At 34.5% G+C, this 12,942-nt stretch overlaps 1 pseudogene; it reads left to right on the forward strand.

The window, feature by feature from the left end:
• Nucleotides 1-2,331: 2,331 nt before the first annotated feature.
• Nucleotides 2,332-2,826, forward strand: LOC145111830 (putative calcium-binding protein CML44 pseudogene; annotated as a pseudogene).
• The last annotated feature ends 10,116 nt before the right edge of the window (nucleotides 2,827-12,942 follow it).

The following is a 12,942-nucleotide window of genomic DNA, read 5'->3' on the forward strand; positions in this document are numbered from 1 at the left end:
TTTTTTTATGCCTAGAAAATGAATCTCCGGCTCCAAAAATACTTCACGGATAGCTTGGGGAGGATGAAGAGGAGGTTCTCACCATAATTGCAAGGCTCCAAGAACGATTTGGTAAATTCTTTCCATATCTTTAGTCGTTCATATTTTGCTTAAAAATTCAATTGGTATGCATCTGTGACTGTTTTGGACCCATTCCCAACCCAGCTACCATCCTCCACCATCCGACTCTTAATAGGCTGACTATGTCTCTCTCCAAGCATCGAGGACGATGCTATATTTTAAGCTTGGGGAGGGGCATCCATCCATGCATAAATCCCGTTGCATGTAGTTTTGTACATATTGCATTAATTTTCATTTCATTTTCTTTTTCATTTTTTTTTCTGCATGGAAAATTTTTCAAAAACCAAAAAGATTTTCTTTCTATTCTAATTTTTATTATTTTCTTTGCATTTTGTTTGCATCTAAATTTTTGCATTGCATTCATTGCATAATTAGAAAAAAAAAACGATCTAATCCCAAGCAATCGAATCTTTTCAAAACAGTTGAGCTGGTAAATGAGTCATGTGCCTTGAAATTGGCTTGCTCTTTTTATTGAAAAATCTAAAAGCAAGTTAATCACACACGAACACACCTCCCGAAGCTACTTGTGCAAAACAGAAAGTGAGAAGATTGTCAACATTGGAGCATAACAACAGGTATGAGTTAATTCTTTGGGACATATGACCGGTCTTATGAGTAGTAATGTTCAATTGAACTTAAAATGCCAAATTCAAAAGTTCATAAAAAGAATACAAAATCTCAATGTTCCGAGCCTTCCAGCGCTCTAAAAAGTCATTTCTACTCATTCCCTTTTATATACCGTGCTTGGGGACATAGCTTCCAACTATACCTACGGGTCTTTGCATGTTGACCTTTAGTCCCCTGAAAAATGTCTTAGAAGTCCTCACGGTAATAGACCGTGAGATGTCCCACAATAGAAAAGTCAAGGATGGAAATATAAAGAAATAGGCCTAGCAAATAAATTAATAAGAGTGTTATATGTTATCTTATTTATATGAAAAAATAGGCTGCTTATTGCTTATTGCTTAATCCCGCCGCAATAAACAAATTTAAGTGTTTGGATAAGAGTCTTTAAAAATCAGCTTATTGCGGTAGGAATAAGCCAAATAAGCTGATTTTAATAAACAGGGGGGGGGGGGGAATGCTTATTGTTTATTGCTTATTGGTCATTTTACTCATATAAGCTGTTTTGTTTGCCAAACACTTACAATGCTTATTGCTTATTATTTATTCAATAAGCTAATCCAAACACATTTTAAACAAGTGCTTATTCCCACCACAATAAGCAAATAAGCAATAAGCTAAAAACTATTTATCCAAACACCCCTTTATAATTTACATAAAACTTATTATTTTAATCCGTTGACTCTAACCAGCAATGGGCCCATGCGTTTGCATGACGACTTAATTACATCCAACCAAATCCGTGGTCTTTGTTTCCCCTCGTGTTTTGCTTCACAACCAGAATAGTATCAACAAAATAAAATTTTGCGTTGATTAATGACAATCATCAAGTCGATTATACTTTTGTTTTTATTAGATGATATTAATATTAATTAATTATTGTGACGGTCACCTTTTTCATAAAATAACATTTTGTCTAATTTTAATGTTGTATGATACAGATTTTCTTCCAAAAAATATTAAATACGATGATTTTTATTACAAAAATATTATCTGAATACAACAAAATTATATATTTTGCTATTATACAGAAAATATATTGTGTAAGTCGTAATTTATCTTAACATATGCATTATTCAACACATTATTGCCCGAAATTCTTTCTTTCCCTTTCCATGAAACTTCTCGTAAATTCCTCATCATCTTCCATCCACACAAGTCATTTAATATGACTTTGAAGCAAGTGGTACTTATTCACTCTTCTCCAAATCATTGTGGATTAAAAGATTAATCTATCGAAAGCATTAATCTCTAATGGAATGTTAGGCTAGGAAAAAACTACGTATATTCAGAATATCAATGAGAGCTCGTTCAAATAGTTCAAATTTGTTCAAAATAATTTAAAGACAATAAGACATAATTGCAAGTATAAATTATAAATAATGATTAAGATGATAATATCCTCGTTGTCAAGTTGCTCATATCCTCATCCTCCTATTCAAAGTTGACCGTATTTTAAAATTTCCCTTTTTAGATTATCTTAAAAGTCATATACCATGATTACTTAGTCTCATTCACTGCTATTTATACCCATAGAAAATTATCATTTTGATAAATTTTCTTTGTATAACATCTTTTTCCAAAACAATGTCTCCAATCAATTGCCACGAATTGCACCAGCTTTTCAAGATTCTGGACACGAATGAAGATGGTCTAGTGAGCATCGAGGAACTTAAAGGGCTTCTCGAGAAAACCGGAGTTCAAATAAGCTTAGACGAGCTCAAAACCCTAGTTGGTAATACAGGTCTTGACCTCATGGACTTTTGGGTGTTTTATGATGTTTTTAACAAGCATAACCCAATTGATGGCCATCATAGATCAAAAGAGGTGGAGCAAGAGATGATGGAGGGTGATATCTTGAAAGCTTTTAAAGTGTTCGACATGAATGATGATGGATTCATCTCAAGCAAAGAGCTACAAAGCACCTTGTCAAGATTAGGGCTATGGAATGATGATTGTGGCCAGAGGAGTTGTAGGAGCATGATTGAATTTTATGATACAAATAATGACGGAGTGCTTGATTTTGAGGAGTTTAAAAATATGTTGTTATTGCCAAAGTCATTTGACTCAACTGGTACCTAATTTGATTTTTTTAATCCGATGGTTACAACTTTATTCTGTGATGCTAATAGGGCATATATCTGTATTTTATATATAGTTGGATTCTAATAAGATTATGTTGTTACTCTCAAAGTCCTATAAACAAATTCGTATTGCACTTTTATCAATGTAGAGTTAGGCCCTGTTTGGTAAGGAGCTGACCGGGTCCGGTCAGTACTTTTTGTTGACTCGGTCCGGTCAGGCTGTTTGATATAGGGCTAATTGTGTCTCACCCAGTCCAATATTCTGACTCGGTCTTGAGAATTTGCCTGACTCGGTCCATGGCAAAAAGAAAGTTGATTGAAAAAATCCCTTATTTGCCCTTGTCATTCTCGTTTCCTTGTTCTTCTCCTTGCCCAACTCTGCATCAGTGACATCATCTGCGTCGCTCCTCTCTTCTCCTCCCTCCGACTTCACCTACCCCTTCCAGCGACGCCTCCTGAAGCTCCGACCTCCTTCCAATTCATACAAGATTGGTGAAATTTCTTCTTAACAGACGCTCCCTTCCTAGCCTTGGCCTTCTTCCTTCGCCGTCTTGTTTCTCCATCGACGCCGACCCTTCCCTGCTCAACAACGCCGCCGTCCACCGCTAGTCCACCATCCTCCTCTTCAGCACTTTCCTCCACCAGGGTCGATCTGCAACTCCGACGGTAATTTTTTTCATCTGTTTTTTTTTTCTTTTTTTTCTGAAATTAGATGCACATATGTATGCATTTTCTGGAATTCGATGTTATTTGTGTATCTATTTCCTGTAATTAGATGCAATTTGTGTATTTAATTGCAGAAATTTCATCTTATTTGTGTATGGATTTCATAAATTTGATTGATCTTTTATTGTTTATCACTTGTCTTCAAAGATGAACTTAACAAGAATGTTGGTTTTGAGGAAAGCAATATGTATGAGACTGATTTTCTTTTGGATTTGGACGAGTTGACCATGGCAGAAGCATATGAAGATGTATATGATACCATATATCATGTTAAAGATAGTTATGAAGGCCTAGAAGCTGATTTTAGTTCTATTTCCACAAATTAAATCAACAAGAAATCATTGGTGTAAATTAAAAGTAGAAAGTAGTGGTAGTGTTTAGTTTTGTATGATATGATGTAGTGGATGATTGGATTAGACTAGAATGGATGAAGTTTGGAGAAATGGTGTATGTATGATCCATGAATTTTGTATAAACCTTAGAATTGATTAACTATATGTATCATAACACTGTTTGCTTATGATCCCAGTGTTATATTTTTGAAGAATAGTTGTAAATTATATCATTTTGTCTTTGTCTTATATTTTTATATGCATCTTTTTATAAGAATGGTTGTAAATAACATATCCATTTTGTAAATTACACGGTAATGTTATAAATTAAATGGTTAATCATAAATGAATTATTATAAAAATGTTGTTTGAGGGTAATATAGTCATTTTGTACAGTCAGTTGGATGTAAAAATCAAACAAAAAGTTTCGGTCAGAAGTTAACTCAGTCAGAACTTCTAACCCAGTCAGCTTCTAACCCGACCAGCTCTAACCCAGTTAGCAACTATCAAACGACCCCTTAATGCCACTAAATATAAGTCTTCGGTTCAAATCCAATAAATGAATTATTATAAAAATGGTGTCGCGCTCCCTCATGAAACCGTAGTGACACGTAGGCGCCACCTCACCCGTTACCATAAAAGGGTGGTCTCATACCATACCCAAGGAGTGGTGTCACACTTTGTTTTTTTTTAATTAAATAAAAACTATTTTTAATAAAAATCATTCATTTCATTACTTCAAAATATAAATAACATTAAATTCCATTGCCCAAATAAAAATCCTACAAACTTCAAAAAAAAAAAAAAAAAAAAAGACACTAGAAATTTTAAACCTACAAACTCAAAAAAAACATACATTAAACGATTTAAAATAAACACACTACATGAAGTCGTCCTCTGAGAACTCATCTTCCGGGTCATCCTCCGGATCCAAATTGAGGTTAATGTGTTGCATCCCGTAAATGTGTTCCATCAAATTCGTACGAAGATTGTGAAATGTTTCATTGCAACGAACCTCTGATCTCTATTCAATGTACTCGTCGCCCCCAATTTCTATTGCTTGTGTCGCGGGAATGGTTTCCTCTTCATCATACTCACATATCGCTCTTCCTTCATTTTCGATAATCATATTATGCAGTATTATACATGCATACATGACTTCATGCATTTTTTCCTCGCTGAAAAATATTATTGGTTTTTTCAATATAAACCAACGTTTCTTAAGAGCTCCAAAAGCCCGCTCGACATCCTTTCTAACTCTTTCTTGAGCTTTCTTGAATTTTTTCCGACGAGTATCATTCGGACACGTAAACGATTTAACAAAAACTACGTACTCAGGATAGATCCCATCAACTAGATAATAACCATATTTATATGGTGTTCCACGCAATTGAAAAGAAGAATCCGATGCAGATCCGTCGTATATGTTGTTAAATATAGGTGAACGATTAAAAACGTTAATGTCGTTGAGGGATCCAGGAGAACCAAAAAAAGCATGCTAAATCCACTGATCCTGTGATGTCACCGCTTCAAGTATGACCATTGGATGCCCATGATTTCTAAAAATATATCTCCATGTTCTCTGTTCAGCATTGTCGGATGCCCTACTGCATGCCGCTTCATACGTTTGTTTCGTAAATTTAGCAGCAGTGACAAAAACATCGAACATAACATCAAATTCTTCAGAAGAATCGGACGAAGACATTTTTTTTTTGATTTTTTTGAGAGGTAATGTAGTAGAAAGATAAAAAAATATGAAGGGTTGAATGGTTTAAATAGATGGTAAAGTTTAAAAGAAAAAATATAAAAATAATAAAAACCCAATTTCGACTGTTTGGAACGGTCAAATGCATCAACCAATCAAAATCACCCATCAACCGCTCCCTCCGAAGGCCACAGTGCACCCTAGGCCGCACCTGGACCGCACCCAGGGGACGGTGTTCGTGCTTATGTGGCAAAGGGAGTGTGGTCCATGCCGCACCATGTGACAACCCGAAAGATTTTGGATCAAGCACGGTCTAAACCTTGACCCCATACGAGAGAATTCACAACGTAACCTTATTACAATAAAACATTTGAAAGCCATAGGTACATTGATTTATAAGCTAACATATATGTATATAAATATGTGTAAATAAGCTTTGTGGAACCATGTTTAAATGCATTTTGACAAGTCAACAAGATAGCACACAATAAGCATTTCCTTTATGAATTATGGCCGAGAACCCCCATTAAGGCCGAAAACCCTTCCATGGGGGATCCAAAACAAAAAACAAAGCACCTAGGACCGAAAACTACTTTAATGAATCAATGTTGGTCGTAAACTACCCTAGTGAATCAATGCTTGGCCGTAAACTACATTAGTGGATCATTGTTGGCCGAAAACACCATAGAAGAAGGATGGGACCGAAATCAAATAGCCTAGGACCGAAATCCCTTATGATTTCGGTCATATTAAGATATTTTAAGGGGTTTGCGGTCAAGGGAAGGAAAAAGACAAAAGTAGTTGACCTTGAGATATTATATCAATCCTATTTCCAATAAGAATCCCAGCAACTCACGTAATATCCACCAAATAACCATGTATTATTCCCAGGTTCCCAAGTAAACATCTTGTCACTACTTTTCTCTTATAATTAACGAAGCCGCCTCATAGGACCTCCCCACTTCCAATTCAACTTCCAGTAAACCTCATTTCATTTCTAGAGCAAGCTTCCAAGCCTTCAAGGGTAAAATCCTTCAAGCCATCCTTAGATTTTTGAGTAAGTATTTTCATAATCCTCTAGTGTTTATAACATATTTATGCTAGTTTCATATCATTCACACATATTACAATGTGTTAAAGCCTTAGGATACCAACAACACCAAGAAGTTCATCAAACCATTCAAGTGCTTAGACTTGAAGATCTTCACACTATCACCTCCATCAACCCGCAAATCCTTTCAAGATGAGTTCATACCTCCACATTTTCAAGCTTTTTCATGTTTTAGGGGGGAGGGGGGGAATATAAGTAAAACTTTGTCAAACCCACAAATAATTTCATGTTTACATCTTTATCTTAAAGGTAAAATATTATTTGCATAAGTCATGGTTTATACTAGTTTTCGGTATAAATATTTGTGATATACATATTTTAAAAATAAACATAATCTATGATATAAAACCATAAGAAAATTTATGATTATAAAACTACATGGTTTTGGAAACTTTTCTAAAAGATAGCTTTTCTAGCATAAATGATAACATCATAGCCATTTAGCAAACTTGGTGGGTTTTAACCCTCTATATATATATATATATATATATATATATATATATATATATATATATATATATATATATATTATGTTGATACTAGGCAAAATACGCATTTATATTTATATAAAAGATTATATAAATAGTTTCAAACAAACAAGATATGCTTTAATTATATAGTCTAAAAGTTACAAATCACACTTACATTTTAGAAGATACATAAAATTGTTCAAATATATACTTATTTCGTTTTACAAGGAAAAGGAGTCATAGTTCACGTAAATCAGTTAATGCTCTTGTAAGACGTTCTCTTCACTGTACCTACCTAGCGTACACTTTAAGTCCTGCATTATAACCAGAGTCTCCTTGAGGGAGAGCGAGACCGTTGTGTATAGATCTATACGGGATTGACAACCCAACACCTCAGTTTTTCGCTACAGTTAGACCGGCAAGTCTAGGGTGACAAATATCTTACCAGCTCTAACGCCTGAAGAACGTCGTTCAGGCATATCAGTCATATTAGCATGGTTATAAGAACTCACATAGGGATTAACATACTATTTCGGTTTACGAGAAGGTTATACTTCATTAGTTTTATAAAAAGAAATAAAACTGTATATACTATTTTCAGTACAACATTCACTTACATCTTGGTCTTGGGGTTTAAGACTACAGTTCATATTTAAGTAAATGTTAGATTTTCTGGTAACCTACATTATTACTTTACAAGGAAAGGATACAAAGGAATTATATACAATTAAAGTTCATATTTAAGAAAATATTGGATTTTCTGGTAAAATACATTATTACTTTACAAGGAAAAAATACAAAAGAATTACATACAATTACAGTTCATATTTAAGAAAATACTGGATTTTCTGGAAACATACATTATTACCTTACAAGGAAAAGATACAAAGGAATTACATACAATTATAGTACATATTAAAGAAAATATCGAATTTTCTTGGAAGTATATGAAACCATTTCTCGCAAAACAGTTACAAACCTTTTTCATACAAAATGCTTATGAACTCACCAACTTTATAGTTGACACTTTTCCAAATCACTTGTATTCTCAGGAAACCAGTAGACAAGTACTCAACCCTTCTTGAGGGTCGGCGTCGTCGTCTCATGTTTTCCTACTTTTCAGTTATTTGTATTCAACTTTTGAACAACAGAGTTTTGTAAACAATGTATTACTTGAAATCTCAATGTATGAATGTTTGTGTTGCTATGTTTCATTACTATTCAATTGTTATGATACTGTACATGAAGTCACTCCATCCGCCCCCAGACGATTTCGTCGTTCTGGTTTGGGGGTGTGACACACCACTCCCTCTGGTCTAAAGGGCATTGTATTCTTTTTCCGGTCAACGAACTATCTTAAAAAATGACTAAACTAGCCACCTTCTTCAATGATTTGCCATGAAATAACCCAAAATATCAATTGTTCCTCAAAATAACAACAAGCCACACTTTTTGCAGGATGCCAACGCAAAATTATGTGGCCAATGCGAAATGCATATTTGTGAAAACGACAATATCTTTTAGGCTAAAGGGTGTGGTGTTTTTTTGTCGGTAAAAGACTACCACATAGGCGCCACATCAACTTTTATATTTTTTATATTTTTTACCTATGAGCTATGGTGGGGTGATGTTTTTACCTACCAACTTTTTCCTTTTTTTTAAATTAAAAAATCTAAATAATCACATAAAAAAATGTTTTTACCTACCGATTCATTCTTCCCTCTTAAACCTCGCAGCTTCAGATTCTAAACCCTAGCAGCAGATAACACACACAAATCGAAGAAATGTTGGAGAGTAGACTGATTATGATTATCAGGAGAAGCAAATCTATCAATCAAATAAGATCGTTGTTTTCTTCTCACGGTGAATCGTAAAATCTTCATAGTCGATTCGCGTTAGATCGTTAACCCCACCACTAGAAACTGTTTCATCAATGGCTTTCGATCCTTCTACAATCTTAACAAGGTATTGTCGACTGCAATACGAGCAATGGTCACAAACCCACAACGTTCCAATTTTTAAATCTTTACCACCGGTACCTCACCGCTGGTGGAAAAAGGAGAGAGGGGCGGTGTTCACCGCCAGTAAAGCGGTCCATGTCGGACTACCGACGGTGAAAACCGCATCACACCATTAAATTTATGCCCCTCTCTAAGGTTTCATGAGAGAACCCCTTCTCTAAACTTTACAATATTATTACTCCAAACATGCTACATGCATATTCATATTATAATTTACAGACTTCTGGATATTTATCAAAATACTGGATACAAACCAACTATTAAGAATTTTTTTTTTTACAGAGTTTTATATATTACATAATTTCCCAGGAATTTATACACTAAATACAAAAGTTATAATATTATCTATTCTACATCTTCTAACAGTACATAACTATACTGAATGCTTATCACCTGCAATAATTAAACACTAAGAGGGATAAGCGGGTGACGCTTAGTGAGTTCAATAACAGTTACAATATATCGTTATGACATATATATATATATATATATATATATATATATATATATATATATATATATATATATATATATATATATGACAGAAGCAAAGGGACAAAGAACAACAAAAGCAGATGAGTATCATATGACAGGCTTTCCATATCAACGAATAATCTGATTCAGAGATTTACAATCAATGAAATACAACAATTTCAATATGATATACATCAATAAGACTTCAGCCCAAGTGGCATAGAAAATAAACGATTTCTGATTATCATTTTGCTAGAATATACAGGATTTTAGCCCTACCTAGCATTCTGCCAATACCAAAGTGATGCTTAGTCATTCACTTCATGGTCAAAGGCTTCATACCAATACCAAAGTGATGCTTAGTCATTCACTTCATGGTCAAATGTATAGCTTCATTATCGTAATAACACGGGAAAGCACATTGCACATATAACACATAACATACAATTGTCCCTATATTGAACTCACCGTGAAAGAACTGAATGGCAAAATGATAATTTGGGCAGCACTTCGTCTCCAAAAATGACTTTCTTTGACGAAACCGGGGATTTTTGTTGAAAATCGGGCCTTGCGCGGGCAGAGTTTCAACTTGAAAAGATTATTTTCTCGGGTCTTCGGTGCGTCGGGACTTGCTTCGGGTGTCGGGGATGTTTCCTACGCTTCGGGGGGTGTTAGGGTAATTTGAGAGAGAGTAGAGGGTGAAAGAGAATCCAAAATTCTAAACAAAATTCGGAAACCTCGCATCCCTTTTATAGTGGTCCGAGGGCTCGCATTACGTTGGGCGTAACTCCTCGGTACGTTGGGCGTACTGCGTAACGGTGCTCTACGCTGAGCGTAACCTAGTACACGGCGCGTAGGTGAGACGTGGCTTCTGATCGGAACCCGGGCCTCGGACATGGCTGAGTTAGGACACGCGCCCATCATGCGAAAGCGCTAAGTGGCTGATACGTGTCTTCGTAGTACGTTGGGTGTACTTCTCCGGTCCAGTCTTGTAATTTGTTCCATAAACTTCAAAATTTCATATCTTTCGCATACGATCTCTGTTTTTGACGTTATTAATATCCACGCGTATGTGAGATTATACTCTACAACTTTCGTTTAGATTCTGTCGGCTAATTTTGACTTCATTTTTAATATTATATTTTTAACGGGCCGGGACAGGAAAAGTCCGTTAAAAATTCATAACTTCTTCATCTGACGTCCGTTTTCGTCTGTCTTTTTACCGTTGCACTACTATTGACGAGATCTTCTTCTCGTTTAAGTTGTATCGGCTAAATATCACTCGATCTTTATTTCGAGTTTTGGGCTGTGTACTGATATGCCGAATTTTAGAAAAATCATAACTTCCTCATACGAAGTCAGATTTGGACGTTCTTTTTATTAAAATTTTCGGTTTAACGAATAGTACGACTTTCATTTAGATCACTAGAGCTAAAAAGTAGTTTATCGTAAACTCACTTTTTACGTCATATGGCGTCGTGCCGGTTCTGTCGCGAAACTTTAATAAGTCATAACTTTTTCGTTATAACTCGGATTTCAGTGAGGTTTTCGACTAAATGTTTCTAACGAGATAATCTACAACTTTCAATAACGTTATTTTTACTTATTTCCAACTTTATATTTTCGTTAATTTCAATAGTTGACTTTTGATTGTAATCTCATAAGACTTTCAATACTTTCTGAATGATTCTAAACATAGTTTTACTTCAAATCTCATAAAACTATATTGTTAGAACTCAATGCTCAAAACTATATAATATTTAATAATATTCATTTTTAAATTAACAAAACACGATAATTGAACGTGTATGTTACATTTCACAGTCGACAATATGAAATACGCCCACTGTGGACCCCACTATGAATTGTGGTTCCATTGTGATATTGTGGAACCCCTGTGAAATTACTTTTTGACCATTGTTTCGTCATTTTGAGGAATTGTGTTCATTAATAGTAATGCAAAATTACCGTTGTTAATGTGAAGTTACCATGGCCACTACTCAAATATCAAAGAAGCAAAGAAGCTTATAATGTGAGTGTTTGGATAGCTATTAGCAATAGCAATGTTTTAAAAATCGGTTTTTTAGTTGAAACGGTATAGTGACCGGTTCTCGGTTCGACCACTGGGTCAACGGTTTCTATAATTTTCATCTTTTTCCTATTTTCCTACACACACATACATATATAAATCATAAATTTGACGTTTACAAGTGCAAACATTAAAAAAATATATAAAAATAAGTTGTAGATTAATCCAAATACATTAAAATAACACATAACCATAAGTTTTAGAGTTTTATATCAATCCACATACGTCAAAAAGAAAATAAAGTATAACCGAAACAAAATATAGTTTTAGATGAATACAAACACATCAAAAAACTTTACAACATATGTTTTTATTTAAAGAAAACAAAATAGATTTGAAAAAATCACCAAAGTTTATTATGCAAATGGTTATTTTCTATGTGTTTTTATTCGGTTTAACCGGTTTATTTTGACCGGTTCAACTAGGTTTTCTAAAAACCGGCCGGTTCAATCCGGTACAGAAATCGACGTAAAACCGATGATAGTTGAACCGCTCCCCCCCCCCCCCCGGTCTAATCGGTTTGACCGGCCTGTTTATAAAACATTGGCTATCAGGTGATGATTTGGCAGCTAAACAACACCCATAGTGGATTGCTAAAATTGTCTCTTTAGCTGCATTTGATCAGTAAATGGGCTGTCAGTCACCATGTCATTTTCTTGGGCTAAAATGTAGCAGCTAATGGGCTAGGTTATACTAAACAATGACAACTAGGCTGAAATTCGATACTTCATGGGTTGTTGAATTTGTAGACTGGAACACTGAAAGTCGTCCTAAACATTAAGAAATCCACATATTCAAATTAAACAAGTGAAAATGTCCAAAATAAAAATGTTATGATTGAAATGTAGAAAAAATGTAAAACATGCTAAAACTAATATAAAATGAATGCATATAGTAAATAAATAAATAACAAAAGTCCAAGATAACACATTCCTTTAGGGGCTCGCTCTTCGAAGATATAACCTAGAGTTAGTGTAGCCTTTTTCTAAAAACTTGCTAGTACTAATAAATAATACACTCTGGTTAAAAAAATATCCATTGTTGATCATATAGTACAAGTGTACAACCATTGTATCAAATACTATCTAGTCCTTTTTATCAATTTAATCATGTATTCATGTACGTAGGCAGATCAGTATGTATAATATGACATTGAATCTTATAAGGCTGAAAAAGAATGATGGTT

This window comes from Lactuca virosa, chromosome 1 (genome assembly GCF_052849685.1).
Source record: "Lactuca virosa cultivar CGN04683 chromosome 1, Lactuca_virosa_CGN04683_v6, whole genome shotgun sequence".
Classification (NCBI taxonomy): Eukaryota; Viridiplantae; Streptophyta; class Magnoliopsida; order Asterales; family Asteraceae; genus Lactuca; species Lactuca virosa.